This window comes from Bactrocera dorsalis, chromosome 4 (assembly GCF_023373825.1).
Source record: "Bactrocera dorsalis isolate Fly_Bdor chromosome 4, ASM2337382v1, whole genome shotgun sequence".
Lineage (NCBI taxonomy): Eukaryota > Metazoa > Arthropoda > Insecta > Diptera > Tephritidae > Bactrocera > Bactrocera dorsalis.
In genome coordinates, this window is record NC_064306.1 from 40,476,914 (window position 1) to 40,493,979 (window position 17,066).

General features: G+C 34.6%; 1 long non-coding RNA gene across 1 annotated transcript in view; it reads left to right on the forward strand.

Annotated features, from left to right (window-relative positions):
* Positions 1 to 16,651, forward strand: part of LOC125778364 (uncharacterized) — an 80,190-nt gene extending 63,539 nt beyond the window's left edge. Inside the window, exon 3 of the long non-coding RNA XR_007422654.1 lies at positions 16,507 to 16,651. This is a non-coding gene — a long non-coding RNA (uncharacterized LOC125778364). The remainder of the gene's footprint in view (positions 1 to 16,506) is intronic.
* Positions 16,652 to 17,066: the final 415 nt, after the last annotated feature.

The window sequence follows — 17,066 nt, forward strand, 5'->3', positions numbered from 1 at the left end:
AATTTGCTCCGAATACAGGAAATTAAGTAGGACTTGTTGTTTGTATTTATTACCGAGTGTATGGTTGACTTGCTATCAGTGCAGATAACTGCTTTAAAACTAGTTTTTTCGACGAAGATGATTGCGTTGAAGATAGCGACAGCTTCAGCTGTGAAAACCGAGGCGTAGCTGGGAAGTATTCCTGCTGTAATTGTACTTCCCTCGGAGTCAACGACGGCGAATGTTGTGCTAATGTCGGTTTTTGAACCATCTGTGAAAACGAATTTCCAGTCTTGGAGCAGTGGAGTTGTATATTCCGCGAAAAGGCGTTGAAATACTGTGGGGGAGGTACTACTTTTTCCGTATTTCTCCAAGTTTAGCATGAAACATGATTTGTTTATCATCCAAGGCGGAGAAGATACTTTTTGACGGAGAGAAGGGAATGTGATATCAAGCTCTCTGGCGTATTCGATGCAGAGGAATATTGACGACTTACGACTTGATGACTTTTTCCGTTGCAGCTCGGATAACACTGTTTCGTAAAGGATATTATTGTAACAAAGAAACAGCTTCGGTATGAGTTTTTTTAGGTTAAGTGTAAATCTTTCTTCGATTGTTGGTAGCCCCGCTTCCACAAGTATGAATTGTGTTGGCGATGTCGGAAAAGCGCGGAGACTTCTGCGCACAGCCATGTGGTATGGGGAATACAGTAACTTGATGACACTTTTCGCACAGTTGCCATAGATGGGTAGGCCATAGTCTATCTTCGATAATATAGGAGCTCTGGTTACATTTATTAGTGTTGACGAGTTAATTAAGCAGTGTTTGGATGATAAATATTTAATAATGTTAAGCCTAGCAGCCAGTTGCTTTCTTAAATATAAACAATGTTCTTTGAAAGTTAATTTTTTATCAAAAGTTAAACCTAGAAACTTAAGTTTATTAGCATTTACAACTGGAATATTGTTATAAACTAATGTAAAGTAATTACATTTGTGTTTGCGGCAAACATGGAAATTCTTACATTTGTTTAAAGATACGTTGGCACCAGATGATTCGGACCATATACTTAAATCAGCTAATATATTAGTAAAATCTTGTTTAACAAGGTTTAGGTCATTTAGTTTAGATACCAATAATAAATCATCAGCATAGCATATATAAAAAATATTTTTATACTTATCAATTATGTGACAAACTTCATTGAATGCAGCGGTAAACAAAATGACAGATAGCGGGGAACCTTGGGGAATACCATTATGTAAAGAGAAATAATCCGAAAAGGTGTTATTTACTTTGGAAACAAATCTGCGATTAGTGAGAAAAGACTGGATAATTTTAAGGATTTTTCCACCAAGATTCCATTTTACCAACTGACGTAAAACTACATGAGCTCCCACGCGGTCAAAGGCTTTCTCGAAGTCTATACTTAGCACGGAAAGGTGGTTTCTATTGGAAAGAGCAGTAGAAGCATAGCTTTCGAAGAGGAGTAAGGCATCAATGGTGCCATGCCCCTCTTTAAAAGCCACTTGCTGCGGACTAATGGAGTTATTGTTTATGGCATACCACGAAATACGATGAGCTATAATTTTTTCGAAAAGTTTACCTAAACAGCTAAGCAGTGAAATGGGTCTGAAACCTGAAGCTTCTGTTGCAGGACTACTTGACTTAGGAATAGGGATAATAATAGCGTTTTTCCAGGTTTGGGGGTAAATACCTTTATTTAGAATGTTGTTGTATAACTTAATTAATCTGGCCATCAAACATGAAGGTAGATGTTGCAACATGGGGTACGATATTCTGTCGGCACCCGGGGTTTTGCCTGAGAAAGAGGATAGTGTAGCCTGTAGTTCAATATGTTCTATATTGCAATCTGTGACGTTAGACAAAGTATAAGGGGAAGTACTGAGATATTTGTTTTTGTCTGAAATGAAAGTGGCATGAAAGTTTGAGTCCTGCGAGTATTCTGACCAGTATGCTGCGAAGTAGTTAGATAGCTGTTTTGCGTTGACGATAGGCCCATTAGCATTACTAATGGAGATCAACTGGGATTGCGGGTATATTCCAGATAATTTTTTAATATCGGACCATGCTTTTTTCGGGTTTGTTTTATGGTTGATAGATTCCGAGAATTTATTTAAGCTGTCCCTTTTAGATTGTTTTGCTTTCCTACGAAACATCGCGTTAGCCTTTTTATACATAATTAAATTTTGGTTTGATCTTGTCCGTTTATATTCCGACCAATAAAAGCGCTTTACATTTCTTAATTGTGATAGCTCAGGAGACCAGTACGGCACAGTTTTAGTAAAGATTTTATTACTGGATTGTGGAATGGAAAGGTGAGCAGAAGTCCGAATAATTTTTGTAATTGTGGCAACTTCTTTGTTGATATTGTCCGAATAGGGGTATTTTTCGCAAAGGTCGCTGGCAGTATGTTGAAACTTTTCCCAGTTCGCTATATCTGTTAGGAACTTTGGAATGGGTTGGGCCTTAAAGACTGACGGAGTGTGTAAAATAGTAAGAATAGGGAAATGATCGCTGCCGTGGAGGTGGAGAAGGGTACTGCTAGTTAGTTTAGGGGCGATGTTGGAGGAACATAATGTAAGGTCAACAGAGGTAAAAGTTTTGTGTGTGGAAAAGTGAGTCGGTTTAATGTCGTTAAGTAATGTGAGGTTTTCTGAAAATATCATATCTTCTATGATAGCACCTCGATTGTTGCAAAGAGTTGATCCCCAAAGGGGACTCCAGGCGTTAAAGTCCCCGACTATAACGAATGAAGTAGAAACTGATCTCAAAATGTTTCTAAGTTCGCTGCATGTGAAGTTTTGTAGGGGTGGTATATAGAGGGCCACGATAGTAAATTTGAAAGATAGTGAAACTTCTATTGCAATTGTGGCAATGTTTGAAGTAATGGGAACTTGTCTATGGGGTATCGATTTTTTTTATCAAAACTGCAATGCCTTGCTTGTTAGTTTTGTTTTGAGGCAAGTTGTAAAAATAGCTTTGGTATTGATGGGGCGAAGCTGCTGACTTATCAGCAGCAATATTAGTCTCTTGGAGACAGACAACGTTTGGCGAATGTTCTTTCAAGAGAAGTTGTAGTTGCGTGCAATTGTTGAGGTAACCGTGCATATTCCACTCTAGGATCTCAAACATTGAGAGCGGGAGAGGGATTGTCACAAAATTAATATGCTATGATAACAAATATGTATGTATGTTAATAATTGCATTCGTCTATAGACATAAATTGCTCTTTCGAGTTATTTTCATTATGTTGAGGTATAGTTTGGTTTAAAGAGAGATTGACAATTGAGGTGTCAGCTGTCTCTTTCATGGAAGCGTCTGCTTCTGTTTTGTTTTGGTAAGCGTTAGCTTGCGAGATGATGTTTGCGAGTGTAGATTCGAGATTGAAGGGAGTGTGTAATAGAGTCTGCGGAAGAGGTGCAAAAGAGGAAACTAATGCATTGTTAGGTTGTTGATTGTTGTTGTTTTGTGGTGAGTGGTTAGGTAAAGGAGAAATTGTTTGAGGTGGGTTAACAGAAGAAATTTCAGATGAAGTAGTAATCGGTGATTTGTTTAATGAGGTGGGTGGTGAGATTAGCGATTTGGAGCTTTGAGTGGGGTTATTATTTGATTTTTGTGCTTCTTTAGCTCCCTCGGCGAAAGAGGAGTTAAGCATCGATGGTGTTTGTGCTTTGTAAAGCTTAAGTGCTTCGCGCATGGAACATTTGTTTTGACATTTTATTTTAAGTATTTCTTTCGTTTGCATGTATTTCGGGCACGTGTTGGCAGATGACGGGTGGTTACCAGAGCAGTTTGCACAGAGCGTGCGAGAGCATGGGGGAGGATGGGGGGGAAGATTGCATGACATACATACGGGCGCATTTTTGCAGTGTTTAGCGGTATGACCAAGCCGTTGACAAGTTTTGCACCGCATTGGGTTAGGGTAGTAGGGTTTCACTTTAGCGCTACGCCAAGAAACGTCGACTTTGTCTGGTAGCTCGAACAGATCAAAAGTAAGTAGCACAACTCCAGTGAATTGTGAAACTCCTTCCGCAGTTTTCGAAAATTTGTACACTCCGACTACGCCTTGGTTACTCATATTTTCAATTATTTCTTTTTCACTGACATTGTTTAGGCAGGGTGCATAGATTGTACCTTTTACGCTATTAAGATTGTCATGATATTTTACAACAATTTCGCACACACCATGTAGCTTTTTAGTTGAAATGAACCTTTGGGCAATTTGGTTGTTTTTCACAAGCAGTAGCAGATTGCCACCACGTAATTCAGAAATCGAAATAATTTCTTTACTAATAGCTTCTAATGCTTTATGTACGGTGAAACAATAATAATTAGAGATAGGTTTCGTTGAATCGGAAGCACTAACAATAATAAATTTAGGGTTTTCTTTCCTAGACTGAGGCAAGTCGGGAAAATTAAGGGGCGTGTATGAGGGCTTCTTTCTTTTTGGATGGGATTCCGAGGCAAGCAAAGCGAACCTGTTATTCCCGAGGTTGGGTGGCCCGGGGGCTATGATTATTATATCTACACACTCGATTCACTTGTTTAGAAAACACTTGTAGGAAAAACGATATGCGGTATAATAATAAAACAGAGATTTACTAAGCAAACACGTGCGCGTAAGACGGATGTGTACTGTGCGAAATAAGCAAAAGATAAGCCGAAACACGTCTACACAGAGCGAGCTTTAGTCGATGACTGTTTGTAGTATTTAATAAGACAATAAAAAATTATTTTTATGTATCTCCTTAATATTGAATACAGGTATAATTGCAGTTTTTTTCTTGGACTGGTACGAACTTTACGACTTTCAGGCTTTTAGCTAGTTTTCTAATTGCATAATTTACTGCTAAACTATTTAATATAATTTGGTTTTGCTTTCGAATGATTAGTTTAGAATTGCTAACAACTTTTACGAAATATCTTATTAAATAATAATATCACTCCATAAATTTGCGAAATATTATATGAATGAAAATTATTTGTTAGTTCATAAATGCAGATAATATTACTCATACGACATGTATACTAGTTACATTTTTTTTGTAAATCCTATCACTGATTAAAGCCTCATTTTTTATTTAGAAATCGAAACCACTTTATATATTTTTACAAGAACTTAACACAAAACATATTTAAAAGATATCTTCTAAGTAATTTAGTTTATGAAACTTTGTCATATGTCACTCCTGAGCTCTTAATTTAAGTATTAGTCAGAAAATAAAATAGCGTTGACCATTTCATTGTAACTTTCCATGGCGAACATAGAAAATTATATTCCAGTAGGATGTAATGACTAACTAGCATATTAAATATTAAAATGCAGGTGCCGCATCACATAATGACTTGCGATATTAGAAGCTACATACATACCTGCTACATGTATACCATAGAAAAGAATGGTGATTATGGTACTAGAGCTGCTAGAATTATAAATTATTGACATTTTCTTGAAAGGCAAGAAGAGTATTTCTCAGTAGTTACGAAAGACACGAATTCTCGGAATTATATGTAACAACAAATATAGTATATACTTGTATTTCATAGTACCTTATTAGTATACTCAATTTTGCTAAGTAAATAAATATATTTCTAAAAAAGATAAAACAACACAAATTTAAGCCGTGTCTTACTACGCGGTTACTCTACGTGTTTTGAGTCGGTATAAAAATTATCTGATGTTCATCAATGATATTTAGGATTTATTTATATCCATGTATGTCACTGTGAGAAAATTGGTGATCAGAAATTCGAGGATATCGGAAAAAGCTTTTCACAAATGAAATGTTTTTTTTTTCAAGATATGCCACCACCTTACTAGAAATTGTCAAAATTCCAAATATGTAGAACTCAGTGATTATGGGTAATTTTCCAAAGAAAATATCGGTAAATCTGTGGGGTATCTTAAAAAAGGTCAGACATCTTCTTCTGGTAATCACCCAATCAAACAAATAAGAAAGTATGAAGTTCGGGTGCTGCCATTGATTTTATATCCAATGATGAATGCAGGAAAAATCCCTTCCTTTGGAAAAACTTCATAATAAGGAATTTAAAGAAATAATTTAACATTTATTCTTTACTTAATTACTCTAACTAAACAAACGGCAGTGAAATATATGTATAATATTCTGCTATAATTCTATTAAAGCTTAACTCAGTAAGCTCAAAGTTTATAATAACTAGAAGGAAACAGCGGAGACCCTATAAAAATATATACTAGGTCATTTGATAAGAAAAACACAATTTTATGATTCAAAACTCACTTTACAATTCAGTATAATCTCCATGAACATTAATACACATGCTCCAATGATCCTCCGATCGACCTCATCCCTGAAGTGAGAGTCCAGAAGGTCTGAAAAATACGCTCAACAGACGTTTTGACCTCTTCATTTGATGAAAAACGCTTCCCATGCATACAAACGTGAATACGGTGGATGTTCCATAAATTCGAACTTTAATTCATGGATTTTAGCCATTGACAAAATACTCTTGTGACACGCTCCATTGTCCTGATGAAAAAGTGGTTTTTTCTGCAAACCGGGTGTTTTTTCACGAGTTTTTTTTTCCAAAAGGTTGCAATAGTATTCAGAATTAATTATTTTACCAGTTTGCAATTAATCCACAAACAAAATTCCTCTCGCATCCCAAAAAACTGATGCAATAACCTTCTTGGTCGATTTCCGTACACGAACTCGTTTCAAATCCGCACAACCAGGTTCTTACCATTGCTTAGCCTCTTGTTTTGATTCAAGATCTTGATGATATACTCAAGTCTCATCCATATGATGAATCAACCCACAAAATCCATCAAGGCTTGTACGACCACGTTTAATTCAACAACCCATCTTTCTACTGTTCTAATTGTTGGTGAACAATCATGATACACTTTTAGTACCCGTTCGAGAATTTCTTTTGGTGCTAAACCTTCCAAAAATAAGAATTTTATCACTGCACGATATTACATTTTTTCCATGGTAAAAAATCTGTAATACGGCGACACTAAATGGCTTGTAAACAAAAGATAAATATATAGATTGAAATGAAACTTCATATGAAGAGTGTACCAACAAAACAGAACAAATTTTGGGCTAGTAGCAACGCCCTCTCTTACTGAACGACAAAACATATTGAACAACCTGGTTTCTTTGCTGGCATGTTGAGTCGATTTAGCAATAACATGTGTCTGTCTGCCTACATTATGCAAAATAAACCCACACTTTTTAAGATATCGATCTGAAATTTTGCATCCGTCCTTTTCACAAGACGCTTACCTTTTTTCGGATCTGCCAATATCTGACTTTTTTAGCTTACAGACTGAACGATCGGAATCAAGAGCCCGATAAGATATCTTCACGAAACTTGGCTTTGATTATGGCCTAAGGAAATAATGCAGTCGCCAATGAAATAAAGGGTGATTTTTTAAGAGCTTGATAACTTTTTTAAAAAAAAAAACGCATAAAATTTGCAAAATCTCATCGGTTCTTTATTTGAAACGTTAGATTGGTTCATGACATTTACTTTTTGAAGATAATTTCATTTAAATGTTGACCGCGGCTGCGTCTTAGGTGGTCCATTCGGAAAGTCCAATTTTGGGCAACTTTTTCGAGCATTTCGGCCGGAATAGCCCGAATTTCTTCGGAAATGTTGTCTTCCAAAGCTGGAATAGTTGCTGGCTTATTTCTGTAGACTTTAGACTTGACGTAGCCCCACAAAAAATAGTCTAAAGGCGTTAAATCGCATGATCTTGGTGGCCAACTTACGGGTCCATTTCTTGAGATGAATTGTTGTCCGAAGTTTTCCCTCAAAATGGCCATAGAATCGCGAGCTGTGTGGCATGTAGCGCCATCTTGTTGAAACCACATGTCAACCAAGTTCAGTTCTTCCATTTTTGGCAACAAAAAGTTTGTTAGCATCGAACGATAGCGATCGCCATTCACCGTAACGTTGCGTCCAACAGCATCTTTGAAAAAATACGGTCCAATGATTCCACCAGCGTACAAACCACACCAAACAGTGCATTTTTCGGGATTCATGGGCAGTTCTTGAACGGCTTCTGGTTGCTCTTCACCCCAAATGCGGCAATTTTGCTTATTTACGTAGCCATTCAACCAGGAATGAGCCTCATCGCTGAACAAAACACGCGCGCGAAACACATTTCGAACCGAACACTGATTTTGGTAATAAAATTCAATGATTTGCAAGCGTTGCTCGTTAGTAAGTCTATTCATGATGAAATGTCAAAGCATACTGAGCATCTTTCTCTTTGACACCATGTCTGAAATCCCACGTGATCTGTCAAATACTAATGCATGAAAATCCTAACCTCAAAAAAATCACCCGTTAGTTCACTACGACTACGGCATATACATAGTTGCCATAAAAACTGAACAATCAGAATCAAGTTCTTATAAGGCATCTTTTGTAATTGAGAAGGGTATTATAGCTTCCATGCAACCGAAGTTGACTGTAACTCGGTAGAAGTCCCCTGAAAAAAAAAAATATTCCGATTTCTCAAATAAAAAATTAAGAAAAATTTAACGTTTAACTATGAAACTTAAGTAAATTTATTCAAGTTTAATGCACTCAAGTTTCCTTGTTAATATTCAGCGAACACAGATTTAACGTGCATGCGTACAAACACCCTTATGCATAGACGGGTTGCACTTCATAAGTAGAGCAGTTTGTTGGAATGTAATAAATTATTAGCTTTTATAAACTCATTTAAATGAACGATTTATATTATCGTACACACAGTAGTCGCGCCTATGACACATCCCTTTGGATTCTACGCTATGGGTTTCTGAAAACTACATATCGGTCACTTTATTTGTGATAATTATCCTGCAAGAAAATTCATTTTGTTGTTGTATTGCTTACTAGCTCAATCGATTAATTTAAATGATTTTCATACGTTGTTGCTAAAGAAATTTACTTCACTGATATATAGTATGTAATAAATATATAACAATAAGAACATGAAATATATAAACCGTAGCATTTATTTCAATTGGTTGAGTTAATTTTCTGCAAGTAAACCCGATTCATAATTTCAAACTAAAACTCAAAGATTCAGATGTTATTCAAAAATGTGATATGGAGGAAGTATGCGCGATTATAGTCCGATTTCGCTAACTTTCGCGCTGTGGCTTAAGAATGGAAAATTTGACGTTGCGGATAAAATTGAAAATGGTTGAGTCGTTGCTAATATGTAGGATATATTAGGTGAGAGCTACCACACTCACTCTTCAATTTTTACATCTCTTCCTTTGAAAATCATATTGTCTAAGAAATGTAATGTTTATATAAGAAGGTGTCAAAGGATATAACTTGTATAGTTATTGAGTAATTTACACTAAACTTATGAGATGGCGCGGTCCTGCCCACCTTTGAACATTTTCAGAAGACCTCAGTAAACCAAATTACAGTTTTTTGTACTAATTTGGAACTTAGTTTAAGCACTTTATTGATTATTGATTTACGAAATTTTGGGGGGCGTGGCAATAAACAGATATCGTCCAGCTTCATTAGTAATTTCTTATGGTGCCAAGCAAGACTTTTATAATCATCTTCAATTTGAACTGAAATATTGATATACTGATTTTTATTTCATCTTCTAGAATGCTGAAATTAAATGATAATAAATTGAACATGTATAGAATAATATTAATTTTGGTAAATATTTCAACTGTTGGCGTTGAAAGCACAATACTGCACTACACATAGAAACATTACACCAATTCGAATAACATGTGTCCTGTGTTATGAGAGCGCACATATCAGTAATAACTTGAATAACTCTCTATGCCTGTTCTTGGCATTTAATAGCAAACGTCTTATCAATTTGTGTACAAATTTCAGTACATTACATTCCTAAATAAATAAATGGCATTAGACACATGTTTGTATTTTGCATCAGCGAACAGAAAAACACATTGTTGCAATTTTGAAAGCTCTTGAATTGATTGACATACCTTTTGGCAAATTGCAAAGTTAAATGTTTTACGGGTTTAAATATAATAAGGAAACATTGTTTGGTTGTATATTCTCTGAATGAATATCTTTAAGGAATCTAAATAATTTTTTGACATACATATTGTTAATTTGAAATTATTAAAAAGGGATCTCTTTATATTTAACAACTCAAGTGATTGGTTGAAAGAGACACTTTCATGTAAATTCTAATATTTTGTTTAGATCTATTTATATTTCTGTGAACAATCGTAAATTTCCTTGCTCATAATAAGTTTTTATAGGAATACACTTAATTATACCCTGAACAGGGTATACTAAGTTTGTCACGAAGTTTGTAGCACCCAGAAGGAAGCGTCGGAGACCCTATAAATATTTATATATCATCAGTTTGTTGAGCTGAGCCGATTTAACCATGTCCGTCTGTGTGTCTGTCTGTCCGTCTGTATATATACGAACTAGTTCCTTAGTTTATAAGATATCGTTTTGAAATTTTGTAAACGTCATTTTCTCTTCAAGAAGCTGCTCGTTTGTCGGAACTGCCGATATCGGACCACTATAACATATTGCTGCCATACAAACTGAACGATCGGAATCAAGTTCTTGTATGGAAAACTTTTACATTTGATAATGTACCTTCACGAAAGTTGGCACAGATTATTTCCTAAGAGCAACAATGTAATCTCCGAAGAAATTGTTCAGATCGGATTACTATAGCATATAGCTTCCATATAAACTGAACACATAGTTACTAAAAGAAATGCATCTGTGAAGGGTATATTAGCTTCGGTGCAGCCGAAGTTAACGTTTTTTCTTGTTTTCTATATAAATTGTATCTGTATGAAAGAGCTAATAAAATGTTGAGAAAATATTGTAGAAATCACTACTAAGCGCTAACAGGGGTGACGACTTTGTTGCTGAATTTGTCTTCTTGCTTATAATACCAAATACTGAATTGGGGTTAATTGACGGACCAGTTTTCCAAGGTTCACATTCGCGTTATTTTAAAAACCCCTTGTATTATATTGGGAGGTGTTATACAAATAATTTTTCGAATTTTCAATTGAATTATTATCGTACTAAAAACTATTTTCGGCTTATAATATTTTTTTCATTTTTGGTTTGCGGGTATATACTGCTTATATATTTTTGTAAATGAAACAAAAATGGGACTGAACACTACCTCCTGTACACACTAAATTATTTTCCATATGATTGCGTATATAACTTCTATTATAATGGAACAAAACGCTCCTGTCACTTTTTATCGTTGCACAAAAGGTGTAATTTCTTCAATTGTTCCGCAATCCACTCAACTTACTAACATTCAAAACTTTACTTAACTTCTATTCACTTCCCATCAATAACCTCTACAAATTACATTATATAGCCTGCTCGTTTGTTTGCCATAAATTATTCAAAGGCTTGCCAAGGATTTGTCATTTTAAGTAATATTAATTGCTTTTCGATACGTATAAATATGTCTATCTACATTTCACTAGTATTTCAATGTAAAATTTACTAACTGCTGTACATGGCGTATGAGTAACTTTATCGATAAGTAGTTATTGAAATATGCAATGATTTGCTTATGTAATTTTGTTTTCAACCTAAACAAATTTTTTTAACTGCGATTGCGATGTAATAAATTACATTTTTGTTTTCTATTTTGGGACTTACATAGTTGTAGCCAGTCATGCTTAACACGATTTGTTTTAAGAGGTTAAAGCGGTGTAAAGGAAAATAGACTTATTTGTATTGTGACAGTGCTTTATTGTTAGGGGCCATCTGTTCGGGAAAGTGGAGAATCCGTAAGTGCTTGGAAACCTTCATAATGAATACATATGGAAATAAAGTGCGAGCTGTTTAACATATAATTTAAGCTAGTTCTACAATCTTAGACATTTTCTAAGAACTACAGTAGATTTAAAATCGGTTTTGACATACTGTTACATTTACCACATAACCATTGTATAGGTTCTAAAGAACTTTTCATAAAATTTAATTCATTAGCTTGAATTACAGTATTGCACGGCAAAATCGACATTTAGTTTGTCTTACTATGATATCCTTCAATGTCGTGATATTCATATTTGAGTTTCATAATGGAGATCCTTAAACATACCTATGTTAATTATAGTATATGAATTATTGGAAAATGAAAAATATGAACATAATCTATTTATTCAATGGGTATATATAGTATTTTTTGTCAGACTTACTATATGACAGATGCTTTAAATGACCAAAATCAGACCTTCGAAAAATTAAAAAAAGGTTCATTTAATAATGAACGGTGAGTGGCGGCAGAGTTTGGGTTTATGTATTTTTAAGCACTTAACAATATATAAACCAATATCGGAATAATATTTTTCATAAATTGTGTTAGAGTAGCGTCGATGACATTTGGTTAAAAATCGTACTTTAAACCCCAAATATCGAATGTGAATATGCACTTCACCTATGGCAAACTTAGAAAGTGCTGCACATTTATATATGTACATGTTGGTAATAAAGGTAAAGCAAATTTGTCATTCTGTCAACTCAACTGGCAAAAGACAGAAGAACAAGTACTAACTTTTGCAGCTGGAAGTTTAAGTGTAGGAAGTATGAGACCAACTCGTGTTAGTTAGTGGTTTGCAATTTCATTATGCAACGAATACGTTGTTTCTAATTACACCTCCTGTAATGTTCCGATAATAAATATACAAAAGAGCACACTTTTTTATATATTTTAGTTTAGCTGTGTGCCTACCAATGAAATTTTTCTGAACTTACCTTTCTTTTAATTTGGAATATAAATTTCATAAAATTTTAACAATGAACTAAATTGTAATAGTTTGCCTGTATTTTAATCAACTGAGCAAATATTTCGTAACTTTTGCAAATCGATCGCTTAAGTTAAAAAGAGGCAAAATATATTATATTGTTATTATATTAAGTGGGTCAGTACTTTTCACAAATGTCAGAAGTACTTTTCAAATAAATAAAACATTTTGTTGGTATTAATATTGAAATGTTCAATACCTTTTCTCTTCAATTCAATTTCGTTTCTTTCTTTACTCTATTGTGCTCTTAATATTAAACGTTAAAACGTTCTGTTCTGTCAACCCGTATAAATGTTGATTGACATGTACTTATGCAGCTATCGATGTGACTTCATCTACCACCCAATGTAAGAATGTATAAAAGGATTCCCATTGGACAGTAAACACTGTTCGGTTTAAAATTCATAACAAAGCAGAGTATGACGGAATTCATAACCACTTTATTAAAATGTGCTAACTAATACACACATGCACATCAAATACAAAAATTAATATGAAAATAGAACCTCCATACAAATAAAATAGTATGCAAATATCAATGTATTTAGGTAGCATGACATTATTAGTAAATATTTAAGCTAATTCAGTGTGCTAGATTGTAGATTATGGATTTTGTAAATTGTTAAACTTTTCTAATGTAAACATGTTTGAAATGTTTAAGCTAACTAATGTTAATTTTGGCTTCACTAAAAAGAAGCACCAACTGCCGATGGAACACGATGATAGTTTCAGATATGTTCTGCAAAAAAATGACTTCGCCTTTCCTTTTCTTGTAACTCGAGCAGTTTTATTACCAGATCTAGAAAAATATAAATGTATAGTGTTATAACTAGGTGGCTGAGCTTATGATCAACACAACTTAGTTTTCGCAACAAAAATTAATAATAACAAAACCCTTCTCCAACGAACGATTAGGTTTGTATAGGTAGCAGCTGTCACGCCATATATAGACCTACCAGTTCTTGGTATAAAATAAGATTAAAGTTATCAGGAATTAAAATAATATAATTTTGAGTAAGGGGTGGCCAAAATATTTTGCCAATTTTAGCCATTTTTAAAATAGTTCCCTTATATCGTTGCGACCATAAGTAAACCCTTCCATTTCGCTTTCTTTATATTCAGTATTTAATGCTGTAAGTTAAACTATGCCGGATTCATGTAGATATGTACACGAATTTTTTGAAGCAACATTTGGGCATGTTGTTAAAATTCTTAGCTTGAAAAGGTTCGATGTCACAACTCCTGTCATAACCGGTATTACCAGTTAAAAAGGATATGCAACAGGAGTCAACTGTCAAGGAACAAGCATGTTCATATTTCAAGGAACAAGCGGCGCCATATTTTTTCGCTCATTTGACATTTCACTTCAGTAAAGATTGTTATTAAATTATGGAATGATATACGATCCAACAACAACGAAATTATTAAAATTTACTACCAAAATTCGGAGTCAATGGCTTCAACTTTAAGAGCGCTACGTCCAATTTAGGGTCGTCATTATCCCCCTATCAGATCAACAATTGAGCGTCTAGTGGACAAATTTAAATCCACAAGTACAGTACAAAATGCTTCCGTGCCAGTGAAACAAAGAAGTGCCCATAGTGTCGAGAATATTGCTGCCGATAGCGCATCAATTGAGCAAGGCCCAAATCAGTCTCTCACACGTCGTTGTCAAGCGCTGAGCATCTCTGTGAAGTCGTTGTGGCGAATTTTGCGAAAAGTTCTTGGCCTACATCCTTACAATATCAAATTGACGCAATAACTGAAGCCGCTTGACCACCAGAGTTGTCGTATGTGCGTGAAAGGGGCTCAGAAACAACTTGAAAATTCGCTACCAATAATTGATAACGGAATATTTTTGGCCGAATTGGATGATATATTGTGTTGTCAAAAAAGTCTTGCGGTATTTTCGCTAGTTGGCGCTGAAAGCGCGTAGTTCTAGTTTTATTCGTCGCATCGGGTCATGCGATACCTTTTTGGAAAGCTCATTTCACGCGCTAACACGTGTTAGATTGATTGTCGTTTTTTTAAGTCGTTCGTGAGGTATAGCTTCGCAAACATGGAGCAAAATAAAGAGAAAATACGCCATATTTTACAGTACTACTACGATAAAGGCAAAAATGCATCTCAAGCCGCCAATAAAATTTGTGCAGTTTATGGACCCGATACAGTTTCCATTTCCACCGCACATCGATGGTTTCAACGTTTTCGTTCTGGTGTAGAGGTGGTCGAAGATGCGCCACGCTCAGTGTCAGGACTTCTGCAAACGTGACCTTGGTGGTTATGCTAAAAAATCGAGTTACTCACATATTAGGATTGAATTGGTAAAATTGTGTTTTAGCATTCAGTTGAAAGCTTCTCCACTATTGAACATACGTTTTGAATCAAAAATTCTGAAAACGGAATAAATTTGACTAAATCTCTACGGAAATCTTTTCAAGTCTTTTAAGTTGACTTCTTTTTATCCCATAACTCAAGACAAGTGAAATTTTAATTATATGAAGTATCTGAACTAAATTCTTATATCTGCGTACAAATACTTATGTAACTCTAACGTAAACAATTCAACTCCAAGAACTCTAAGAAAAGTAAACCCGTAACTCGAAATTGTTATTCATAGCTACGATGCTACTAATTAGCGATCATCTGATTTTGAATATTTTATGCAGGACTACGAAACTAGACTCAATGTTACACTGCTCTCGCTACTTAGCATCGTTGTTATTGAGTTGCTTTCTAGTTTCCGTGCTTATGCATTTAATGTGATTTCCTTCTTGTGGCTAAATAGATGCGGAAGCAAGAAAAATCAAAGCGGTGATTACAAGTCAAGTGATGACAAGCTTTCAGTCAACTTCATACAGTAATAAGTTTATTTGATATTGGCTTAATAAACAAAGTTAGAAAAATAAGCGTACTGATAACTTGATTTTGCAAAGGTTATTTTTTAAATATTTTTAACCAAACCAATAAACGAAACAAGGTGGAGTCGGTGTACCAGTATTAATATCTTTTTTCCATTTTGGCAATGCTTACCTATATTTAAAATACATTTTACTACATAAAAAAGAATATCTAAACGCGTTTTTCTCGAAACGCTTTTTTCAGAGTTGGGTGGCAAAATTTGCCTGAAAGGCTGTATCGATCATCTTGAAATTTTCAGATGACCATGCCAATATATATATTTGTTAATTAATGTTCGAAGAAAATAGAATTTTGATAATTATTTAATTTTTTAAGCTGCTCTGAATTGTAAATTGTTTCACAAAAATACTTGGGAATAAGAGTTGTGCAAAAAAATAAAATTTTGTTTAATCTTACGATCATTACCTGTACTTATCTATTGTTAAATTTTTATTGTTCTTGGGTGGTTTTTGATTAAAGATAATTTTCTTTCCCACTGTCAGATACTTTTTTTTTGGAGATTTCACTTGAGATCAGCTATGGGATAAAGGGAATCTAAAATTCTTCAAAATGAATCACAGATTATTAAGGTACATCAAGTTCTGTAATGCAATGTAAACTAGTGTTATTTATTTGTTGCACAAATATTCATTCACAGATTATTTATGTAGTCTTAGTTTTAAAACTCAGAACTTAATAGTCTGTATTAAGTATGACTTTTTATAACTGTAACAATATATAACTTCAAAATGTGACTTTTTTCACAAAATTTTACACCTTTCCATTTGTTCTTTCATTGCAGGAAATGATCAACACCGCGATATGCGCTCTTCTGTACTTCCGCATTCGTCGTGAAATTGGACAAGTGGTCCAAATATCGCGGCTGGCATTTACGGTGTATTCAACGTTTTGGCCTACGCTGCCGGCTCATATTTGCTGTACTTGTCGCACAACAAAGAAGATAATGTTTAAAAAATCATGAAGCTAGTTATTTGAACACTGTTATTGGTAGTTTTCAACATGGAAAGCTCGTGGAAATTGTAATTTTAGTAATAGGCGATAAATGTAACTTTAGATGATTAATATTAACTATATATATACACACTCATATATTGGGTAGTCGAAAAAGTTTTACAGGCTTCTCTTGAAGGCAACTTTACTCCAGTAAGCGAGTTCTGCGTTGACCGAAACAAATGGTAGTTCGATGCTGCAAAGTCAGGGCTATATGATGGATGCATCAAAACTTCTTAGCCAAGCTCTCCCAGTTTTTGCCCAGTCATAAAAGATATGTGTGATCTAGCGTTGTCCTGATGGAAGACCAAATCCCTTTCTGTCGATCAGTACTGGCCGTTTTTTTTCGAT